Source organism: Anas acuta, chromosome 17 (genome assembly GCF_963932015.1).
Source record: "Anas acuta chromosome 17, bAnaAcu1.1, whole genome shotgun sequence".
In the NCBI taxonomy this organism is placed as follows: domain Eukaryota; kingdom Metazoa; phylum Chordata; class Aves; order Anseriformes; family Anatidae; genus Anas; species Anas acuta.
Window position 1 is genome coordinate 3,284,661 of NC_088995.1, and position 25,099 is coordinate 3,309,759.

General features: G+C 46.3%; 1 protein-coding gene across 10 annotated transcripts in view; it reads right to left on the reverse strand.

The window, feature by feature from the left end:
* PITPNM2 (phosphatidylinositol transfer protein membrane associated 2) overlaps nt 1-25,099 on the reverse strand; it is a 134,592-nt gene that overhangs the window by 97,177 nt on the left and 12,316 nt on the right. For all 10 annotated transcript variants that reach the window (XM_068653853.1, XM_068653855.1, XM_068653848.1 and 7 more), the window contains exon 2: nt 22,057-22,156. The gene's annotated coding sequence lies outside the window, so the exon portion shown is untranslated. The remainder of the gene's footprint in view (nt 1-22,056; nt 22,157-25,099) is intronic.

Here is a 25,099-nt window from a genome sequence, read left to right on the forward strand (position 1 = left end):
ATCAGTTCTGTCCCTCCAGGGATGTGCCTCTTCCACCCCAAAAACCCAGGGCTTAACTTCTGTCCCTAGCAGAGGGTTCCCTCACAGCTGTGCTCTGGATTCGGAACAGGATCATCCGTCACACATCCAGGAGCCCATCACTGCAGGTCTAACCCATGCCCACGCCCCAAACAACAGCTGCAAGTCAGAAAGCACCACTGCAGGTCAGAGGCAACACAAAAAGGCAGCTTGCTTCAAGCTAGGCACCTTGATTAAAATCCTGTCGGTCAGGATGCAGAGGGAAAACGAGGGATGTATTTGCATTTAATGGCAGGGCCCGCATAGTAATTGGCAGTCTCTATACCCAGCCTCACAAATATAACTTGTACTGAACGCACGCTTTATTGCTTTTATTCTTACACTGGAGTTTTTCTTTTCCTAAGGCAACCCACTGAGCCCTTCCCATGCTTTTCCTTCTCCCCTACCATGAACTCTGTTTGAGAATAGTTTTGCAGAACAGAAAAAAACCTGTCCCCTGCTGGAGGCAGCCAGATCAGACTATTTTCTCTAAAGGTAACAGCATTTAAATATAATAGTAATCTTTCACAAGCAGGAACTAATAAGCTGGTGATCAACAATACCAAAAAAAAAAAAAAAAAAAAACAAATAGTACTTGTCAGGGACCAAGAGTCAAGTCTCTTATACCTAAGAACAGTTTTCACACATGCCCATCGCCTTGCAAATTTACATCAGCTAAAAAACCTCCACCACATGGGGAAGGCAGCTTGTTTGAGGCTTTCTCTAAGTAGGATCAGAGGCAAAGTGTTCACAAGTCCCGATAAGAAAGTAGCAGCCTCTTGATGTTTAAGTGGCTTAATGTTTTGGGAAGCAGGCCCTGAGTACATTGGTGACCCAGGGTGCTATTGGAAAACTGTGCTTCTGGTGCTTAAGTTTTCCTAGAGCCACCAGCTTCTGAGTTATAGGGTAGCTTCTGAGCAATAAAACCTCCCGTTGAGCAGCTTGAGTTTTCCCGTAGCTAATTATCAAAAGCCAATGTTGGCAAGGAGCATTACGTGCTTATCCAGTGGAGTCAATAAGAGATTGCTCATTTGTGCACATTTTGAAAGGGCAACCCCGTCTGCCTCGCCTGTCTTTCATTGTTATATTTAAATACATTAATATTTTAATCTTCTAAAAAGCAAAAGCAATTTATCTCTTCTTTAAAAATAAATAAGGTGGGGAACACGATCATTTTTAGACAGCGGTATCTAGAGAAACATTTTAAGGCAGATGCAGACTCGCTTCAATACCCCTAGAGCATACAGAAAGTCAGATCCAAAGTCACGCAGAACTAACAGCTCTGGGTGCCCAAACTCACACCTTTCACAAGGAGCCAGGCTTTTAAAAGATAAACCCACAACCACAAACTAATCTCTTGAGAAGACGGGAACAGATAGATTTCCATCACTTCAAAGAAATATTTCCTCCCATGTTTTACAATAAAAGAGATAAATAATAATAATAATAACAACAAAAGAGACAGAAAGAGACAGACAGACATCTGGGTTATGTTCTAAATGTAATTAGAAGCCTGACAACAGGACAGAATAATGTCAAACAAATTACAAGCAATGTGTTTTCATTCACAGGGTGACAAGTCAACAGGCAGTCAGTTAATTTTAAGACTGATTATGTACCAACTCCTTAAACAAGATAAACACACTCACATACACGGAGAGCAACAGGGAGTCCAAACACACCATCGATTTCCCTTTGGGTAAGGCTGAACATCGCAGTTGTATATGAGAAATAAAGAGAGGGAACATTTTAGGAGTTTTGTTTGTTTTAAAAGCAGTTGCCATTCCCTTCAGGGTGCCCAAACCACCGTGCTTCAGAGCCCGGGTTTGGGGCTGCTGCACATCCCCAGCGTGCACTGAACACTGCCACAAGCTGCTTAGGAGAAAATCAGGTATAAAGGCGCTATGGGGCACAGCTCCCACAGACAGTCCCGCCTGATGTGATACCTTTTGGGAAGAAAAGCAGCAGGATCTTGAACAAAGATCCTTGGAGAGCAGCACCCTGATGCTGCGTCAGATGGCTCCAGGCTTCCCAGCATCCCTGGGCACCGCAGTGCGCAGAGGCAGGGAAGGGCTCTGCCATATGAGCACACTCGAGGGCTTTTGCACATCTGCTCTTTTTGTTGTTTTTTTTTTCCCCTGCTTTGTTTCCCCCCAGCCCATCAAGGTAGGGAGACGCAGCCCCTCATGAGCAGAAGGGAACCTGCTAGTTGGCAACTGCATGAATTTGATGGTGATTTTTTTGTTTGTTTGTTTTGTTTTGAGCAATCTTAATTTATCAAGTAGCAAAGGGGGAAGATGCCCCGCCCAGGCAGCTAGGAACAAGCAGTTGCAGTGGGCATCTTTTCTATTCTCTTGCAGTGATAAGAACTCCCTATTTGTTTGAGTGATGGTGGCTTCACGGGAACACCAATGCAGAGCCAAAAGACGACAGCTGTGACGTAAATAGAGGAAAAAGCAAACAGACTCGGTACTACGCGTTAAGGCAGCAACGGGACACGACGGTGGAGACGCCAGGCTGCAGGGAGAAACAATGCAGCAAGACAGAATGACAGATGAAAAAAGAAAGGTTACAAAAGCAGAACAGACTAGAAAGGCACTTATAGGATAATAATCCTTGCCTCTGTTTCTAATTATATCTGTAATACTTAAAGCTGAAAGGATTTTAGAAGGCCAATTTACTTTTCGTCCTCTGTGCCATTTTCTGTTGGCGTTTGCCCCAAATGCCTGAAGACAAATGGCTGGTTTCAGCATCTGCTAACGCACGCGTGCAGCTGGGGTGAAACACTGCCCAGGAAACTCCGCAAGGGATGGAGCCAAACCAGGAACAGACACAGCCCCGGCAGACCAGGACAGGGCAGGAGGACAGGGATGGGCACAGGGCTGCAAGTGCATAGCACCGGGTGATAGGAAAAGGAGCCAGTGCCTGGGGCATGCTAAACACCTGCAGCAGTCTCCAGCTTTCTCGAGGATTTTAAAAAGGGCAAGGGTTTATTAGTGGAGGGCTGGTAACATTTCGGTAACATTTCCCCACTGCTCTGTCTCAGCTTTCAAGTCTGGCTTGTTTGGTATTCTCTGGTCAACAAAACCCACAGGAAAGGCACCACGGCAAGCACGAGAAGCATCCCTGGGGGTTAAAATCCACCCATGGTGGCCAGGGCAAACTGGGCAGCCCCCATCAGACATGTCCCTGTTCTCAAGCCTGCCCAAGGAAATGCAAACCCAGCAATACCACTGCAGTGACTCTGGGCACCTTCTGGTGATAGTTTTAAAACAGAAAACTGCGGAACAACACCGGACTGAAAGTTAGACATCAGCTCAAAACACTGTGTACTGGATTAACCAAGCAGAGATAAAAATTGTAATCTCAGAGCTATTCGGAGCAGAGTGCTCTGGAGAGGAAGCCGTACTTAGCTTATCTCCTCGCGAGCAGTAGTACTTCGGTTTCATCTGGAGCGCTGTCACTGTAAAGAGATGCAGTGCTCTGAGAATTTTAATGCCTTATGCCCTGCTTCAAGAAATCAACCCAAGTTTCAGAAAACCAAAGCCTGTCCCAACAAGCAATCGGTACAAACCATCATAACTGGAAACATTTACAATTTGGAAATGCACAAACATAATGAAAAATGCAGCAGCACTGCCAGCACACTGAGAATTAATGCTGCTATCTGGAGGGAAGGGAAGCATCTCTACGCTCACTATTTGCTGCATGATTCACCTGAATCTCTCTGCTAATTAGCGTTTTCTACCAGAAGTAGGGGGAAGGGAAAGATTTTTGGAAAAGAAAAACTACACCAGAGATGTTGTTATAACAGTTCCGAATATTTCCAGTAATGCTTCAGATGCTGCAGTGAGAGATCGTACCCAACAGCTTTTGGAAACAAGGCAGTAATATTTATCATCATCACCTTCCCCAGCTCAGTATGCTGAAAGCTGAACAGAGAAAAAAAACAGACAGCCTTGGAACAGTTAAATGTTTGGGGGGGTTGTTTTGGCTTATTACTGATAACTGAACCAAAGCAGGAAAACAGTCTGAGGGGACAGGCTGCACGCACCACACTAGACCTTGTCCCACAGCAAAGATAAACACACTTTTGCAAAAGGAGGAAACGGTTCCAACATATTGAGCAGACATTCTTGAGATTTCTAAAATTATCTCTCCGACTGCCGAGCCTGAATCTCATACTCCTTACAAACAGCACTGCCTGAAACTCGTCCCCCTACAACACAATGTGGCACCCCCATGGCCTGGTACCATGGTTTGGTACATCAAGGACATACCTGCTCCTGGAGAGGACTCTTCCAGCTGCTCTTTTCTTAACCAGAAGCTTATGAACAAGGGGCCCCACTGCTTCCTCGGGCAGCCAAGGGTCAGATCCCAAAATGAGGACAGCTCAGAGCCAGTGTGAAACCAGAATGGTGCGAGGGGCTCAAACCGGCCACTTCCCAGAGCCACGGGGAAAGGCGTCGGCGCTACCACATTGCACTTGCAATTATTTTGAGCAATCAGCTTTAGAAAAACACTAATAAATAAGGTTCATTACTCCTTTCGCATAACAGTACAACTTGTACTTAACCTTCCTGTCACTAAAGAAATATTATATTTAAGAAAGCATCGCAGTATCAATTTAACAACTGAGCAAACAATACCTTCACGCTGTTATGCCTGTTGACCTTTGATTTACAGCTACATTTTTGTCAGGTTTCTTTTTTTTTTTTTTTTCCCCCTCTTTTTAAATTAAGATGCTTATATCCTGACAGGTAACAAAGTTCACTCTATTAAATTAACATCTGCCATCAATAATGCACTATCAGAGAGTCAAACATTTACAAAGCATCGAAAACGGGTGACCGAGCATTGAACGGTCTTCTTTTGGATAGGTTAAGAAATTAAAACCCAGTCAACATGTGAAAGCTAAATACTTTTTGCACACTTTTTTGGTCTGTGAACAGTGGGCTCCAAACACTTGGCTTTGGGACTGCCACCAGAGGAGCCCAGCAGGAGGGCGCAGGCTCCTCGCTGCGCTGAGGTGACCAGGCCGGACGCTTCATCGGCCTCGTGTGTAGAGCACTGACTGATCTTCCACAGCCATTTTGATTAAAATAAAGTTTTCAAGAGCAGCTCTTCTCCTTCCTCAGCCCCAGAGGAAGCTTTACACAGGGTTCCTGGAGACTAATCCTGCCCTTTCTCCCATTTTAAGATGGGAGAAAGAAGTTCAGCAGTTTCTTATGCTATGTGAGTGTGGATATTAGCAGAAACCAGCCCATGGCTTGTATGGCCTTGGCTTCCCTGCCAGTAGGAGCAGTATGTGCTAGGTGAAAAAAGTTGTATTTCTTTGTGTGAATCCTTGTAGCTCACTGCTCTCATATGCAAGTACCCACTGTCACTTCTGCAGCATTTAAAAGAGGCAAAGGAAATGAAATGAAGACATTATCCTCTTAAAACAAGCGCTTTTTTGTGCTAAGGCCTTCAGTGAAGAAATATAAAACGCGATTGCAACAAGAGCTCAGATTGCTGTTTTAGACTCTAATGGCTTCATAACAGTAATTAAGGCTTCTTCCTGACTTCATAACTATGCCATAATGCATTTATCAAAAGCGTATTACCACAATGGACACATTCACTCTTCCTGCAATATTCTGCAGTTCCCTTTGGACACTATCAGTAAATAAAATCTTATGTGGTCCAATTAAAGAAAGCATAAATCCAAATCATTTCTCTGTGGCTATCTTTGTTTTGAACACACTGCTCTGTCAAATTTCTAAAGGGAAAAATGTGCAAGCATTTTGAATATAAAAAAAAAAATCCCCAGAACAACTCCAGGATGCTGAGTCTTTCTTTTCTTAAGAGCCATAGGAAGGAAGGAGGAGCATTACTCAGGAGCTTTGTTTTTATCACAGAAGGAGAGGTTTTGACAGCAGAGAGACTATTGTCAAGTGCATTTGGACTCACGTCAAGTTTCTGCCTTGACAAATTGGACTGGGAGCCCTCTCACAGTGAAAGTGCACGAGAGAACATAACACGCAACGCAGAGCCATTTCTCCACTTCAGCGAGCAGCAGAAGGGAATTACAGACCTCTCCCCCCCATCCAATTCCCTCCAGCGGGCTGCAACAAGCCCAGCAGAGCGGCAGCGCTCCACAGGGACCTGCTCACGTGCGTGTATCCTCCCACCAGCCCCCTGCCCACGCAAACCCCACTATTTTATTGTGGGGAACACACGTCGCTGCTGCCAGCTGAGCTGCAGGAGAAGCGGCACATGTGTGAAGCTCACACTGTGTAATGACTGCTACCAAAAGTGCAAATGCAAGTGGGTGAGTATTGGCATGAACTATGCTGAATGTAGCTAAAATTAGGGCTGGCAATATGGAGAATCCATAATATCCTCTGCACCTGGGTAGCTCTGGGGACTCGAGCCCAAACATGCTTTAACTGGAGGCTGGAGGGAGGGGAAAAAGAGGGAAGATGCAAAATACACATGACCTTCTTCACCATTTTTTTCCTACCCAGCAGAAGGGATTTTGCATTAGCCACCCTGCAGAAACAACAGCTAGGGTGGAGATATTTGGGAACACATTATCATTTCTTTGAGCAAACGAGAGATATTTTAAACCAAAGTGGTACTCAGTTCCAGCAGCAATTCTCAGTCCTTGAGATACTCTTTTTGCTATGTACTTCTCCCACATCTCTTTACCACTACCCTAGGAAAAATTTGGCAATTTGTTTAAATATAGATCAATTATTATTGAGTACTCAAGCCAGAAGTAGCAAAACCTACTTCACGTAAGGGAAGCAGAGTGCTTACCATCCCTTACTAGTTAATCTGTGTTCGGTGCAGAAGGTTTTACAGCAAGGAGCTCTGACTCCTCCTTGGTGCAGGGAGAGCTGTGGGCAGGAACCAGACCATGACTTTTCACAGTGTACTTCTGCTCTTCTAAATTTAGTACCTATGCAAAAACCACCACCGAATTTCCCTAGCAGCACCGGAGAGGTGAGGCACAGTGAGCTCTTCGTTTTTTTGTCTCTGCATTGTGGGGACAGGGGTTGGATCCCTCAAGAAGTCTTCTAGAAATCCTGTCGGTGAAAGGAGAGAGTACTAGAACTGGCTGCAGCAAATGAAAAGTGTAATTCAACATACTGACACGTGTCTCACCAAGGTGTTCTATTAGCTACAGAGGAAGGAGCTGCACCAACATCTATTTAAAGAAAAAATAAAATAAAACCCTAGGGACAGCATTATCCAGGGGCTGTTCCTGAGGCCACCAGCCAGAAACCGACTACCAAGCTTTCATTCAATAAGGTACTGCCACAAGAAAATTACCTCTTGGTGCTAATGGGCTCTTAGTTATAATCCACCTCTTTGAATAAGGAAAAAAAAGCACTTATCAAGGAATTTACTACAGATTTCCTTTAATAAGTCCTTCCCCCATTCAGTGTTTCCCAACAGGAGCTGGCCTACCAACTACCATCACCAGTAATTCTTCCCCACCAGGGAGACAGTAAAATAAAGAAATTCAGACCATACAAATGCAGCTTTCATCTTGGGAGCAAGTTATTAGGGGCCTTCTCCCTGCCTGGCTGACGTCTGTACCCACCGCTGGCCCTTTCCTTCTCCATTAACTGCTTGCAGAGGTAGAAAAGAAGAAATGCTGAACACGTAAGGTACAGTCAGAGACTCAAGATATACATACTCATTTAGCTTTATTTATAGTAGCAATTATTTTAGTTAGTTAGTTTTATTTACACTAAGAATAATAGGCCCAAAGGCTCCTGGCAAAAGCATCCTGCTAGGGCAGCTGGCTAAACTGCCATCGTGCTGTGCCAGGTATTCCCTACCCGAATTGCCTACTCTTGGCATATCCCAGAAAAAAAAAAAAGAAAGAAAAAAAGATTCCCCTCTAATTTCCCAGAGCTCCTGAGAGTTCCTACCTGCTTGGGCTGCTCTCTGCCAGCTCCATGTCGCTGCCAGCCCAGATCTCTTGGCCAGTGCCCTACTTCGAGAGCACGTGCGGGGCAGCCAGCCTGCAGAAACCCCGCAGAGCTGTCAGCGGGGCTGCGCAGGGAATGCACCAACAGGTTCCTATCCAGAGCTCAAAATGCCTGGAAACCCGCTTTATTTCACACTTTTGCAGCAGGTGGTGATGGAGCACTTGCAGCGGGGTGAGCACACGGAGCCTCCCAGGGACAAGACCCTCGGACAAGAGCTCGACAGCAGCTGCGTGGCACGATGAAGCACCCGAGGAAACGAGCACTACCCAAGCTACAACCCTTCTGCAGGGTTCTCGCATCCCCAGGACATCACACTGCTGCAGAGAAGCAGCTTGGACAAAGCTGGGCTGCTCGATTCAGGCTCTGGACGGCTGCGCCCATGGGGATGGGAGCAGAGGCAGAAGCAACAGCCCTGGGGCTGAGCCAAGAGCTTGCAGGGCAGGGAATAACATCGGTTTTTCCTCAAGCAAAGCCCAGCCTGGCAACTTTTGTTCCACTGTCCTTCAAGTGCATAAACACGCTCCTCTTAAGGAGTTTACCAAGAATAAAGGAACTAACTCCAATAAAGTTTTATCGCTTCCTACACCCAGTCCTCAGGGGAGGACCAGCAAAACTTTGTGGGCAGCCCTAGCAAGCATCTGAGATTACGCTGGGACACATCTACAGTGGAAAAATAGATTCCTGCTGATATGCTGGCAATCGGAAGCGTTAAACATATTCAAGATATGTTTAGCCCCAAACCAGAAAGGAAGAAAAAAAAAACCTTCGGCCTCACTTATAAGCTGGTCACACCCTTGAGTTCCCAAGAACTCATAAAATCCTCACAATCCCTTTGGAAAGGAACCACAGGCTGCCCTGCGGCCAGGGAAGCGTGAGGTTTTGCAAGTGGAAGGGAAGCTGTAAGGAACCGGGTACTGAAGGGCAGGCAAAGAGCACAAATTCATGTCAGTGCCCAGCTACAAACACAAAGGAGTAGAAATTAGAAGGGTTTCTGCCCCTTATATCCACAAGGCGTTTTATGCAAAGAAAAGCACAGCGCTTTATTTATACAGAAACCTTCTTTTCAGCCCGCACCACTTAGCTATCCATTATCAACCCCAAAACAACAGGGCACAGGAGGCTGCTTTAGTGAACAGCACGAGCAGGAAACACAGAGATGTGGAGCAAGATTTAAAGCTCAAATGATTCAGGCACTGTATTTTACAGGAGGTCATTCCCTGGGCCTTTATACTTCATTTATCAAATTACATTTGAATTGGTGCAGTCATCCTGATTCAAGAAACCATAATGCACCTTTCCCCTTCAAAAAGGGGAAATAAATACTTTATTTTCAAAGCATTTTGTGCCAGAGGATCTCAAAGTCCTTCCCTGCCACTGTGCTTCATAAAACCACAGAGGCAGCCAGCTGCTTACCTGCAGACAGCCGTCAGAGGTGCCAAGAAGTGCTCTGCCCAGGGTGGCCGGCATCTCACAGCCAGTGTTTAGCCCCTGTGTGAGCCACTTACCCAGGCTGCTGCCCATAACGGCTGGGATCTCACAGCCATAACGTTTTTCTACTGCTTCCACTCAGAAACACCCCGGTGTTTGCTCAGGAGCCGTCCCATCACGAACACACACGCTGCGGCTCCACGGCAGCGGAATTTCTGCAGAAAGTCAGCGAAAGCAGCGCTGGCTTGCCAGCCACCTGCACCACCTCCCCCTTTAACTCCAACCCAGAGGCATGTTACAATTGCATTATTCCTGCTAAATAAAATTATTTTCCCCTGTTCCAAGACATAAAACAACCGCGTTATTATAGTCATAGCTACCGTGATTTAATAATTTGAACAAAAGACACACACAATGATAGGAGCATATTAAGTAGCCCAGCACTTCATTACAGCTGGAACCAGCATTTATGATCCCCGAAACCAAAGATGGTCTTGAAAATTATATGCCCAAATGCGTCACTTCAAAATTACAACTTAATCATATAATATTCAGCACAGAGCTTTAAAAAAAGCTGATCGCCTTTTGTTTTTTTTTCCAGAGTGAAGAAAAGCCCTGAGATAATAAATCATTTAATGCATCGGTGGAAGCAGATTACTTACGAAACAGGATTTGCAATGCAAAAAGTGAATCATGAAGCATCACCTTCACACTTCACCCTTCCTCACGCACGGCTGCTGAAGGCTGCCTTCCCAGCTCGCCCACCGCCTCCCACGGCGGGTCAGGGATGGGGCCAGCAGCCCATTTCTCCAGCATCCCCCTGCACAAAAGGGTTTGTCACGCTCTCAGAGCCACGCGAGGAACGAGCTGAAGCACAAGCCAGCCGCTCCAAATCCCCAAGTGCCACGAAAGCCCTAGGCCAGCTCCAGCTGTACGGAGAAGTTAATCTAGCAGAACGCTTTGGGCACTTAGCTACAGCCCGAATCCAGTTCTTCGCCAAGACTGAGGACAATATGTTATTAACTGAAGTTTAATTATATCCACAAACATACATTTCTAGCTGAGGCACACAACCGCAGCTCTGTAGATTTGTTTGCTCTTCTAGTGGTCCCATTAAGAAATTAGTTTTGTGCTCACTTTCGTAGTCCAGAACACGCATTTATCTGGGATTCAATTTGCTCCTGTTTTGTTTCCATAGGAATTTCACTGGTTTCATATTAATTAAATTATGCCAGCAACAGACAACACTTCACAAAGGACCCTCTAATCAGTGGCTAATAAGGGCGGGCTGTAATACCGCATTTGTGTAAAATTGGTAAGATTATTTTCAAAAGACAAAGCACAGCCTCAAAGAGCACGCTGCCGTCTCCCCACCTATCAAGCGCAGAAATTAAGTAGATCTTAATTATTACGTTTGCAATGCTTTGGGTAAGGCGCGATCGATTTCCAACCGGTATCGCTTCCCTGTAGGAAGAAGAATGGAGCTACTCGTAATATATGGACGATGCATTTTGCTTTTATGAGAAAATCTGCAGGAAGAATGAGTCAGCAGCAGACACCTAGCCAGGTCTCCACAGCCAAGCAACGACTCTACGGGAGCCTCAGCGTGGAAGCCTTCCCACTCCGAAAGACCCAAGTGTAAGAAAATCGCGTTGAAAGGCTGCCCACTCTCCCCGAAACAACCCGATAACCCAACTGCCATGGAGGCAAGGCAGCTAGCTCTGCATGTTTTAGATCTTCCCACACTCTTTCAAGTGCATCGAGTGCATGTGCGAGCGAAGAGCGCGCGCTCCCTTTCTAATGGAGGGGGCAGAATTCAATTAATGACACCGATCTTTAAAAGTCAGCAGAGACTGCACAAATGGCTCATTCGGGAAATTTTTCTTTCTGAAAGCTTCCGTGCACCATAATAAAGCAACCATTGCAGGCATTCATTTATTAATACAGAAAGATTTATTTATGAGAGATCTGCAATCAGCTTAACCTCTGAAAGCGCAGCCTGATGTAGCTTAGCCCCTGGCTAGAGTTTCTCGGCTGCTTTTACGTCAGGAAGCGGCGCCCATCAGCTCCGGGGTGAGCTGAGCACAGCCCAGGCAACACCCAAGCACTCGCTCGGGCTCGAGGCTGCCAAAGGCAGCGGGCTCCCAGGCTCTGCTGCGATGCTGGGCTCCGACACGGCAGAGGGACCGCAGGTAAGGAGAGGTAGGAGGTGGCACAGCCTTCACGAATGCCGTGGTGCAAGCCCTGGGAGATGGAGAATGCTGGCTGCTTTCCTTAAAGGCTGATAACTCAAGGCTACGTTACCCAAACCCTGCCCTCCTGCTAGAGGCAGCCCGCTCTCAGCTGGTCGCAGCACAGAACAGGCAGCACCTGCACATCACCAGGTCTCTGCTGGGCACAACGCTGCCAGAGCCACCGGCAGCAGGAGGTTGGCAATGACAGAGCCACTTTATTCCAAGCAGCAGTACAGTAAGTTCACTTTTATTCAGGACACAAGCTAGCTTACATTTAAGAGAAAGGGGAAGAGAATGGCACAGGGAGTTATTTCAATGCGTAACAGGCAGCTACTAAGAAATGAGGAGGGAAGTTTTACCAATTTATTTTTTATTTTTGGAGATGTTCTTCCATCATTTCACAAAGCCCAAGGAGTCAGTAAAAGCATACTTCAGGTCTTTAAGGAAGCAGATCCACATACCACCTCAACAATCTCTTATAAGAGACAAGCCCAAATGAAAGCACTGCCCATTTTCAAAGTATCTGGATCCCAGCCTTCCTCAGCTTGGCTTTTATCACTAGCAAACAGCCACGGTGATAACGGTGAGGCTGAGGACAGCTGCCTGGAGAGACAGCGGGGACTGCTGAACACAGTACGAACTCAAACACAAGTCTCACTTTATCAAATTCAAAAGCAAGAGCAGTTTTTCCACCCACAGTAGCCCAGGACCGTAGTTTTCCTTCCTGCCTTCCACCCATCCTGTTTGGGGAAATCCTTCGCCCCTGGCCTCAAAGGGCAGAAAGCAGCCATCAGCACAGACATGAGAGCTCCACAGCCCTTCCAGCACACCTAGAGGGCTGGGCCAACCCCTCCAAGTTATCGCAGTGCCCTACACACCGTGGCCTTGCCAAGAGAAACCCTCCCTGCCCCGCTGCTCCTGGCTCCGCACAACGCAGGCGCTGGTACCGGGCCAAGACTGAGCATCCGTGTCCTCAAAACACAGGGGGAGAGGGAGAACTGCTCAGCGCTGCCTCGAACATGAGAGCCAACAATTACAGTGGGTGACATCTTGCATGTAAAAAACCTTTGAGATGTTAATGTTTGTCAGCCCCATCACTGCGTCTCCCCCAGAGCCTCTCCCCTGAGCTCCAGGAAAAAGCAGCAGGGTGCTCAAAGCAACGGGGAGCATGGGCCAAAAGGGTGACATGAAACAAACGGCTCAAGAAGCTTGTTCCACATGCAGAGGACATTACCAGGAAGGACAGAAAGTAGTACTGAAAGAGTCCACCTGAAAGAACAGCACCAAGCAATTGCCTAAGAGGCATCATGGTCAACACAGCTGCCGGCTCCACAAGCCACAGGGATGCCCTTGGCCGCTGCTGATGGGGCAGCAAAAGGGACAAGAGGGCTCTAAAATCCTCAAAGGGTTAGCAGCTGGGGGGCAGTCACCTCCCAGGGGCTGGGGAGCCCCTAAACCACCCCGACAGGAGCATCTCTGCCCACATCCCCTGCTCCCGCCTCACGCGGTAGCTCCTCACCAGCGGCTGATTAAAGCCTGCACTGACATCTGAGGACTCAGAGGCAAATCGAAAACCCTACACTTCTTAATCTGATTCATGCTTTTTTAATGACTGGAGTTGGTATCATGCGGAAAGCATCTTTTGCAAGACAGTACTTTGACCACTGCTGTTCATAAATATAAAAAGACTTGCTAATGCTTTGCTAAACTCCTCGCAGAAGTATTTATATCAGCACCCCTCTATTTTTTCCAGCAATAATCTAATTCATGTGCCTCTTATCTTAGCTATGAAACAGAATGTTAAATCCAAGATCACAGCTCATTTAGATAAATGGGATTGGGCACATCCAGCAAATCATTCCTGCTGTGACATTTCTACTATTGACAGAGTTATTTCCAGACCCAGCGTGGGCAGGGAACTGGGAGGACTCGCACACTTCAGCACAGTCCCTGCCCCTCTTTGAGGTTAAACAGGAACAGCCAAAATTTCAAAAGGGCCTGTACCTGGGTCTGGGCACATGTTAATAAGCGTTCTGGCAGCCCTTCCCAGAAATAACCTTCAGCAGTTACCTAGAAACATAATCCATCAAAATAAACCTCATCAAAAAAAAAAAAAAAAAAAGAACTTTTTACTGGTAGATTGCATTCTAGCTATATACAGAAGAATTAGTACCCAAACTAAAGCCATTGATCAAGGAAATGAAGCAAATTAATTTCAAGATTATTTCCTTAGACAGTTCATATATAATCCCAAACAGTGCTGGCTGAAAGCTTCCCTTCCATCATTCTTTGTTACTCAACCTCAGTCCTTAAGAGCAAACCCAAACCTCACAGACATGTACAGGACCTGAGAGCACCCAGGGGAACCTCAGCACCTGGTAGGCGATGGCCTGAAGCGAGCCTATTGCTCTGGAGCTTAGCACCCAAATCATCGGGAGCAGATTAACCATTCTAGCCGAGTAAACTGAAAGTTCTCCTTCAGCACTGGGCCATTCCCCTTTTTTCTAGAGCTCCTTCCCCACGTTCCTTTCTAATCTGAATAAATACGGTATTTGCATCTCCCTCCTCTTATCCTCTTTTTTTTTCCTTAAAAAAAAAAAAAAAAAAAAAAAAGCAAACACGACTGCTGGGATGATGCAGATACAGCACGAAGATTTTCTTCAGATCCTCGGAGCGCTCCTGATCTGCATATTGATTTTTAGTCATCGTTCTTCACAAACAAGCTGGATACACAGGAGGGTTTGTCAATAGATCTGCTGGAGCAGCTTTCTGCCTGCTCACAGCCAGCGGGGCCGGGCACGGGGACTGAAGCAGACTCACGGTGCAGTACTAGAAGTGGTGCTTTTTGGACCACTTGAAGCTTTCGAGCCTACACGCAGCCAGAAGTGGTCGCAGCCGGTCAGCCACACCCGTCACAGTGCTTTCAGTGCTAGGGTTATCTCACTGATAACCTGCAGGCACCCCGGGGACAGCCGAGCCACGTGCACATCCCCACACGGATGTTTCACGGGACATAAACCCAAACTTGGCTGCAGCACGCAATTTCCCAGCATTGCTCCCGAGCACTGCGTGAGACATGCTCCGCTCGGTCTTCAGAGAAGAAACCAGCATTGATTTCGGGGAGCAGACGTGCTTCGTATACAGATGCAACACAACTGCTTGCTAATACCCATTAACAGCTGTACACCTTCCTAAGAACCTGCTTTTGAGCCAAAGGAAACGCAACTCACTATGAGGACAAGGATCTCTACAGCCACACGCTGCAGAAATTCAGTTATTCCTAAATCAGGGAGCTGGTACTCCACTCAAACCCATCACAGGTGGTCTGCTTCTAGGAATTTAACTGCTGTGGGCCAGTCAAAGAGACACACAATTTCAGGATTTCCATACGTTCTCTTACTCGGGTAAAATTCACACACTAACCCTTAAGCACTTGCTGGCTCTGGGTACACGTTCAGCCCCTGCTGCCCTCGGAGGGAGGTGTGGTGGCTCCACCTATCTAAAGTCCTAGGGCGGGTTCTGCTCAAGTCTATGAAGTTTTGCTTTTGGCCTCAGTAGCAGTGCAATAAGACTCTAAATAGGTCCACGGACAATAACGTAGAGCAACCTGAAATGAGTGCAAGAAACCAGTACTAGGAAAGAGAAGCTCCAAGGAGTGTAGTTTCTGCAAATAAGGTTGTTTTCTGTGCAATAAAAAGATGTTAAACATCCCTCTTACCTGCATAACACCAAACAGCCTTTGCTTCCCAAAGGCTTTAAGGCAGCAGTTTTCAGTTACCTTTCCCCCACCTCTACCTCCCCTGGCATTCCTGCTCGTCCTGAGCAGCCTCCTGGCAGCCCCTGGGAGGTCTCACTGGAAACCATGAATTAAGTACGTGTTTGTCCTGGCTCTTTCACAGTTAGAAGGACATTTAACAAGTTAACCCCACATTTCTTTTCTCTGTCTTACCAGCAGAGTTTTGGATGACTAATCGAAAGACTGAATATATTCTAAAGATCTAATTCCCCCTTCACTATTTATACCAGGCAATGTCACTTTGTCACTAGGCTGGCTTTTGACTGCAGCAAACTTTCCCACTTAACAGCCCCATAAAACCAACGTGCTCCTACCAGCAGACAGAAGTGCTTTTCGCTCCATCTCTCCCTCTCCCGAGTCAGCTCCAACTGTCACCAAAACCACAGTAAGCATTTTCCTCCTTGGGAACTGTGTGTTCTTGCAGTAATATTCAGTGGACCAGAAGAGTCTGGCATGAGAAAAACATCTGATTTCTTGGACTAACTGCCAGAGAACCTGTCTTGGCCAGATAGTTATTACCACCAAGAACTAAAAATTCAGCTGAGTAGGTTAAAGATGCCCTCGGCAACTAATACTGGCATTGAAAACAGCGATCAAGCATTCAGCCACTGCAGATACAGCTTCGGGGCCTACGACTGCTCCTTAAAGAGAGCTTCTTCCTGCAGTTATTTGTAACCGTGAGCAAAACGTTCACTCTGTAAGTTAGTGCAAAGATGTGCAGAACTCCCAGCCGTGAATCACTACCCCCACTTCAGTAAAAAGAAAAGCAGTCAATAACTGTGCAAGAACCTTTCTTTTTTTTTTTTTTTTAAATCTGTTTTCAGATTCGAACCGGTATTTTGGCTTAAATCTGACTAAGCATTTAAAGATTGAATTTATTATTTTTTGTGCAGTTCGTAGCACCTTAGACCTACCTTGAACCTTGATGTACTGACCCTGGGAGCATCCTGCACATCTTCCTCTGCAGGGCAAAGAGCTGCCGCGCTCAGATGGCGAACGGCTCGCCCACGTGGCCCTCAGCCACGGCAGGGACCACTACCTCTGGGCAGCACTGAGGAGTAAGAACTAACTGACTTGTAGGAGACAAACCAGCTTCAAAACAGCTTCCTAAAAACCTGCTCAAGGCAAGTTTCCCCCAGATCATTTCAACCATGTTTTTGCTTCCCCAAAATTGTGCTTGTGTGTTGGAAAAGATGGAAACCATCTCTGAAAACCTCCCAGCAAGTCACGTCTCCACCCTGCCCTGCCTCTCCAAGGAGCCTTCAATCATTTCATGAACCATCCCTTTCCACCATGCATTAAGGCATCACAAAAGTGAGTTTTAAGCACATGTCCTGCTGTCTGTCCCCTTCAGGAAGGGTCCTACCCCACTTCACAGGAAGGTTGCCTTTGGGAATTTTATCAAAAATTACACAGCACCTGCTCTGTGCTATGCTCAGGACATCCTCCTCTACAGAGCTTTTCCATGAGGGGTCGTTCATCAGGTCTTTATTTTTCTTTTTCTTTTAAAAGAATCTGGGCCAAGTCATCCCTGCTGTAGCTTTAATGACGTCAATGAGCTACAGCAGGGGTGAAATTGGGCCATTATTTTTTATGTCCATATGTCACATGCCCATTAAAGAAAAAAAATGCGAAAGAAGATCAAGCAAGAAGAGTTATTGAATCAAAAGACTATCCTGTGCAAAGATTAACATCTAGATGTGGAAAGTTTCTCTTTTGTTCCTGCTGTGCATTTATAAATGTAATAGTTTATGGAAAAAGAAATACTTCTGTAGCGTTAAGGTAAATGCAAGCTCTGCAGTGACAAATTATATTCACATTTTATATCCTGTTTTGATAAAAGTAACAAAAAAAATCTTTACCAGGAAAAGGCCTCTTCAAAACTCAACAGAAGAAGTGACACAGTTGCCAGTAACTGTTCATTTCTCCCCAGTAAGCCAACATTAATCATACCCTGCATACCACCAGCCAGTAATAAAGGCCACTGGACCTTGTTTTGAGCTCGTTTCTTAGTAAAACCTAACCAGGATTATACAAATGTCAAAATCAAAACATATGAAACAGAAATCTACACCTAAGCGATGTTTTCTGTGAATGCTCAAAGCCCTGAACACCAACGTGGAAAGGAACACAGCTGGGGAGACCAAGCCCACCAGATGTAGGGCACCAGGCGTGAAACGCAGCCGTAGAGGCCACCGCAGCCCATCTGCCTGCTGCCAATCGGGGCAGAATCACAAACCACACAACGTGCATGGAGCAGGCGTGCACGATGTATTTTCCACTGACCGTGCCCCAGACCATCGGGTCCTGCCCCGGGCTGTCAGCAACGACTCAGCCCGGCCAAACCACAAGATGCATCACAGCCAGCGAGACCCACGGGCAGAAATTCTCAGCCCCATATTTAAAAGCTCGCTTTACTCATACGCTCAAAGGTCACTTAACACATTAATGCTGTTCATTCATCAGCGGTAAAATTACTCACCACTATGCTTACAGAGTCCTGTCAATATGCCTTTAAAGCTAGACAATTTTTTGGAAGCATCCAGGAACAGCACTAGATCACAAGAGCGTGGTGTCCAGAACCTCTCCTTCATAGGTGACTTTTCATTCAAAGCTTAATAGGAGATTCCTCTGAAATCCTCGAGTCCAATTCTTTAACCCTCAGCTTTAGTCAAAGACTGTCTTTTTCCCCCAACTGCTCTCACTCATAATAACAAGTTGTTTATTTTCACAATAAAACAGAACAATTTGGGGTTTTGCTTTTTTTTGATCCCTACCTCCCCCACCATTCCAGCACCGAAATCAAAATAACTTGAGATGGAGAACGTGTGACCTCCCAAGCCTTTATTTACAGTGTCACAAACCACAGGGGAAGGATCTGTCCGAGTTTTCCAGCTGGAATGGGAACAGCAGGGAGAAACGTGCTCTCGTTTTTGCGGCCGTGATATTTAACACATCACAGGGAAGGAGGATGGGGAAGGGGAGGAGAATTAGAAGCACGTAACGATGCCATGGAAATACTGGGTGAAGAGGTCTCAGGCATGTAGGTTCATACGATTACATCCTATCACCCCAGAAATAAACAGCTTTATGCAGGCAAATGTAATTACAAAGCCATTCTGACACACGTTTATTGGTGCTGCTTCTTGACTTCTACATTACACGAGATCAGAAGATACAGAAGCCTTCTGGACTTCACCAGCCATGAATTTTTATTAGACCTCTAATGATCTTGCTTCATGCTGCCACCCCCAAACTGCTACAACAAAGCCTTTATCAAAAACAAGAAGCCTAGAAGCAGTGGAATCTGCCTCAGCTATTTAAACAGCGCAGACAAACACAAGAGAACGAGGTTTAGGTCTATAGAAAGTTACTTGCAGCAGGAAACCGTCAGTTTGTGGTTAGAGCCACACCAGTGTTACAGCTCTTTCCTCCCAGTTAAATACGTACGTCCAAACAGTTCCTCATGTCTAGGGCTTCTATTATAAAAAGGAAGAAAAGGACTGAGGAAAAAAAGAAGAAAAGCCACCCTAGATCCACCAGAAAGTTCACATCAGACCATTCAGGAGACTACCTTTTCTAACAGGGCTATTTCTGTGCCTTTCCAAATATTTATGACCTGGGCTGTCAGGTCTAACTCAGCTCACCTGTAACCACCTCCTACCCGTACAAGGCCCCCAGTTCCCCTCCCTGACCTGCTAACAGCCTGGCCCCATAACATGTGTCACCCGAACCCGTAACCTTTACACACCGAGGTACGGGAACACCGCGGTTGTAGTGCTGTTATGCTGCCAAACAGGGTTCCCCTCCTTGCTGGCACAGCAGCAGCCCTCACCCAGCTTTCTGAAGCGTTATCACCTCGATCTAACTCACTGTACAGTGTTTTGCAGTACGCAAAGGATCCAGCTTGACAACAGATTGCACACAATTCAGGCGGTTTCCTTAAAGCCAGCCCTCTCAAGGGGCATTATTGGCATGTCACAGGTCATGCAGCAAGGCCCCCGGCAAGTACAGAGCACAGAAAAAGTAAGATTCAGCCCCAATTTGTCTCTATGTAAAAGGGTGCAGGGCTCTGGGAGAAAAAAGCCACATTCTGCCTCTTCTGACGGAGAGGCACTCACTCATCCCATCCAGCTTCTGCTCTTGTAGGAAGGGAAGAGGCAGAAGCAGTGCAGTGTCCCTGGACAGCTGGAGGCAGGATGCTGAGGGACAGAGCAGGCACCTCTGCAGCTGCATCAGCACCCTCCACCTCCCCTTACCATGCTGCTTCCACAAGCCAGCTTCTCACTGCGGTCCCACAGCCACGATAGGAACATCGCAGGTATTCAGATCCTGCTCTGCCTTTCTGCTTCTGCCAGGGATTTAGGTTGCTTTCCTAGATTTTTAAATAATTCCATGCAAAATACTCCCAGGGATGACTTCCAGAGGACTGTCCTCCCATTATTTTTGCTCTGTCCTGCTTCAAAGCCTCCAGGCTGCACAGGGATGCTGGTAGAATGCTACAGCATTTTCCTGTGCTGTGGACATTGTTATTCAGCCCTTTGTTTTCATGAATGCTGCATTCCCTGATGATGTTTAAAACTCATTTTTCTTCTTATGTTCCTCACCTGCCAATCCAGGGACATTACTTGCTCTCCAGTGATGCAAGAGGCACAAATTTGTTTCACTGGGAACACACCAAAGGCACTTTTCCCCTTACCCGCCCAGGCTCTCAACAACCACTCGGGCACCTCTTGGAGAGGAAGATCAGCCCTGCGGAGTGCTGAGTCCTTCAGGCAAGTGAAAAGAGCCGTGCCATAGTCCCAAAGCCATGCAAACCTTAAACATTGCTAAGGATTGCAGTTCTTTGCTGTTACCGCTAATTCAGAGAAATGGTCTCCTCTGCAACACCCTACAGGGGAGCAAGGGGACATCGAGTGATCTATGGCAAGGGAGGCATAGTTTTTGAGACAGAGATGTCCTCCCTCAGCATGGGAGCACAAACTCACATGGCAATTAATGCCACTACATCAACTCCTCTGGTAAAGCTGCTGACAGCGGCGTCTGTTCCCGGAGAGACCTGTCCACAGCTCCACCACAGGGCTGCAGTGGGCAGAAGAAAAGCCGCCGAGCTCTCTCAAGAAAATTAGGTATCCCACCGAGGGACAAGCTGCAGCAGTGTGAGCAGCCTACTCGAGCCAGCCCTGGGCTCTGCTGATGCTAAGAGAGGCTTCAGGGAGGGAATCAACACGGGGAAGGGCAATGAATTCACCGGGAGCCAATTTGCTGACAGGAGATAATTAAAGTATTCAAGTGACCCTTAATTTTCAAGGATTTCAGGTATTGCACATTAATACGAAGCTGGTGTCACTGTGATTTCAGTATAACTGCTGCAACTTGGAAATGTGTTTTCAATTTCTCTGGATTTCCTCGGTCTGATGTGTGAGCAGTCTCAGATCCAAACTCATTTACCCCTTCTCTGTTCTTCCCAGCAATCCATTACTCTTAAACCAAAAGTTGGGAATTTCGAGTTTTAGCATCCTGCAACAAAACTGCAAAATTGCTACATCACCGTGTCACTGCAAAGAGAAACCTTTGGTGGAGTTAACAGTTAAAAACACTTCTTGACAGAGGGGGAAAAAAATAAGCGGCAAGGAACTCACTGGAGGAAAATAAAGAGATGCAAAACTACCCATTCTGGTAGTCTAAAGGCTGACACCCCATCTACTGAAAAACATTTCTGTTCAGCCACTAATTTTCTGCACAGATTTAAGAGTATGATACACATTTCTAGAACTCACATAAAGGAGGCTTAGCAGGAGCTGGAGACACACAAAGTGAACCCATAAGCAATACTCCAGAGGTTAGAGCACAAGGAAGTAGCAGGTAAAAAGCAAAAAAGTCTCTTAAGATTTACATCCCCATCTACACTCTACTACAGAAGTTTGGCATGGCCATCCTCTTGAAATGTAAAGCAAGTTAGAAGGTCAGAGGATGGGAGGAAAAAAAAAATGAGGGAGGTAGAAATGAACAGCAATGTTATGGCAGCACCATGGGCTGCATGCTGTTTATTTCAGTACAAATAAAATGTAATAAGGTTAAGATTTATTTTTTATTTTTTTTAGGGGGACACCCACAGAATATTTAAATACACACACAAAGTTTATGTTAATTGCACATCCTGCACAGCCATTTTCCCTTTTGATTTATTTATTTGAAGGATTTAAAATAAACAAGAAGACTGACTGACCAGAAAAAGGGGGGGAGAACGTGAGTTTTCCTCAAAAAGAGGTTTATCACCAACACATGTCTACGTAATTTAAGCCAACCACGTCCTGTGGCTGCCAAGCCCTTCTCAAAGGCAACTCGTACAGCCATTCTTCCAGACTCCATTTTATCACGTTTCCCCTCGGTGGATATTCAAGTGGAACCCAAGCTAAGGTTAATCCCCTCTCTCACCAGCAAGCGAGTATCCACCGGCCTCATTACCATTCTCCCTAGTAACATGTAAATGTTTTCTTTTTCTAGTATAGGAGAGAAAGAACAGCCATCCAGCTGAACTGCCAGAACCTACCTTCTGCAAAAAATCTCTCTAGATGCTTCTGAATGCAGGAGGGAGCGGAGACAGCACTGCTGGAAAAGGATGTCACTGTTGGTCCACATGTGTCAACATCCTAAAGAAAGATAAAGCACAGTTGCTTAACTGCCTTGCCCATGGGAAATCAACAGCAAGACTAAAGCTGCATTATTTTCACAGTTATACCATGCTAATGGCTCCTATGCAAACAACATACAGCTACAACGTTTTATAATTGCACATCAGAGTTGCTCTGCAGACATCCCTCCGGTATGTCAGAAATTCAATACGTGATGGTAGGCGGCAATGAGCACCTCAGGGATTTAAAGTGCGTTCCAAGCTATGAGTCATCGCCATCTCTAACTCATGGAAATTTAAAAAAAAAGAGAAGAAAAGAGGGAAGAAAAAACACACACACACCGCACTGACCACTCGTTCGCTCGCTCTGCACAGTATCACAGCTTCCCCCCAAAGCGTTTCCCTTTTAGGTAGAGCGTTGAATGATTTTCACGAAGGGGAAACCATCACAGACCTCACTCCAGATGAAAATTTAAAAAAAATAATCATCATTAAAATCAAAAAGAAGAAAAAAAAAATCAACGTAGCAGCATTCCTCCAGACAGCTCCCCGGGGAGCAGGCAGGATCCCACGTCCCAGCAGCGGAGCTGGAGCCACCCCTGCAGCCACCCCCAGACCTTTCACCGCAGCGGGGCCAGGCCTGCAGGATGGCAAAGGTTAGGGTATGAAGCAGCAGCACCCACGCAGCTCAGAGCTGAGAGACACCAGGCCGAGGCGGCCCTTTACACCTCATCTCACCACCACCAGCTTCCCTCCAGGGCTGTTTTTGTCGGGGGAGCCGGGGGGAACTCTCGTGGTTTGCCTCGCCACGCCGGGCAGCACGCTGCGCTCCTGCAGGACTCCTCCTGCAGAGTCCCTTCGTTACCAGCAGTCCGGAGGAACTATTTTTAATGCTGCTTTTACAGCATCTGGCGAGCACTTCGGGTCACACACACGCACACGTGCTCCCCCCTCTTAAATCCTCCCAAGGACGTTCAAGTTCCTTTAGGTCTTTTTAATTTCTCGGCTTTTATTTCTGCCTTCGGTCTTGTCCTCGGTTGCTCTGCCCCGGCTGTCACCCAGGTGGGGGCCAGGACAGGGACAGCCAGAGCACCTGCAGCCTCCCCCCGATGCCAGGCAGCCACAATATTCCTGTCCCTTTTGAGGATGGGTGCAGCCATCCCCCCTTACAGCACAAGCTGGATTTGCATGTTGTAGTGCAAACCACATGTCCGTACACATACAAAAAGAACTGGACTCAAAATGCCAAGAAGAACGAGGCCTCTGCCCTTCCCTCGCACACTCCATGGGGAGAAAAGTTGCATTAGCACGGACCAGCCAAGCACCTCTCAGAGCATCCCCTCTGCTGGGACCCCGATCCAAGCCCTAAGACCAGCACCCACAGCCAACGGGTTACAAAAAATAACAAAAACACCAGCACACACTGCTTGCTGCACCAAAGGACCTGGAACATTTGGAAAACATGGGGACCTTTAGCCGTGACACCCCGCTCCAGCCAACAGATTTGGGTCTCATCGAGACTTAAAAAATAACCTAAGTGGGATTGCTTGCTATGCTTGTACCTTCTTGCACAGCAACCCCAAAAAATAAAAGTGCTCACACGGGTCAGGTTCCTCCTGGAGGAAGAGCAAGCATGAGTAACATTTCGGGACCATTAATCTCAGAGATCTCACCAAGAGCAAGCAGCCAGACAGCTTAAAAATATATTTAGTCCACAAATGCTTATTAACGTCATTTGCTGATTCACAGCTGAGCCAGTCGCACGGGGCCCAAACACCACTTCTGCTTTCCCAGCCCGGGTAAAAAATAAAATAATAATAATAAAAAAAAAAACATTGAAATAGCTGGACATCAAGTAGCTGAGCCTACCTCCAAACCTTCTGCAATGCAACTAAGAGCTCGTGCACAGAGCACAGAGGCAATACTCACACCACACAATGATATTAAAGGACTTTCTTAGCTTTGTCAGGTGCTCTGGAAGGTGGAAACACCAAGTATTGCCTGCCAAAAGCTAGCCAGGATGGCCTACAATTCAATGTTGGCCATCGCATGTCCAACAGTCCAGCATCACACGCTCACTAGATGGCTGCAGCGTTGGGTTACAGAGATGAATTCGTCTTCTGTCCCTTCACCGACTGCAGTTCTTCCCCAGCACAAACGTGGTCCAGAGCAGATCACATTTAAAACTGACTCTGCAAGCTTACAAGACGACCAGTGAATAGTTACTATTCTTAAAATTACACCTTGAAATCAACTGAAGAACTACTTGATGAAAGTTTTGGTAGATATAAACCTCTGTCAAGCAGGTTTCAGGTCTCTGCTCTTTGGGGCGGACATAAACCCGCTCATGGAATTCCTAACTCAAAAAAAAACACAATTCAAAATGGAAGTTTAAAAGGGCTTAATCCCCTGCTAGTATACGTGATGCCATGATTTAAAGCCCAAAGGATTTTTTTTCCCCTAAATCACTTATTCAAATCTGTACGATGGAGATATATTTAAATATAAAATTTTAATCTCGCTTTGCATTTGAACTTGTGCTTTCCTGGAGAATAACTCAGTCAAATTATTCCTTTTAACCACTCCAACACACCGATCTGTAAACAAACAGGAACCCTCACACTCCCTTCCCTTTCTTTTTTAAGAGGATTAATTACATTCACATGGTTTTATAGACCAATATACATCTAGCCAGATCGAGTCTTGCTATTTTTAATGTTTCACAATAATTCACTCCTCAGCTGCATCAGGATTTACTAGTGTCCATTCCACATTTGCCTTCACCAGGTAGAGAAGTTTATAAAGACGCTGGATATGCCAGATATCCTCCCAAAGGGCACATCCACCGCATGGCACGGTTAAATAGATATTTTCCTTACGCAGAGTCAGCCCAGAGCCTCATCTCACCAGCACTGCAAAAAAAAAAAAGTGCAGTTCTCGGAATGAGGAGGGGCGTGTAAGA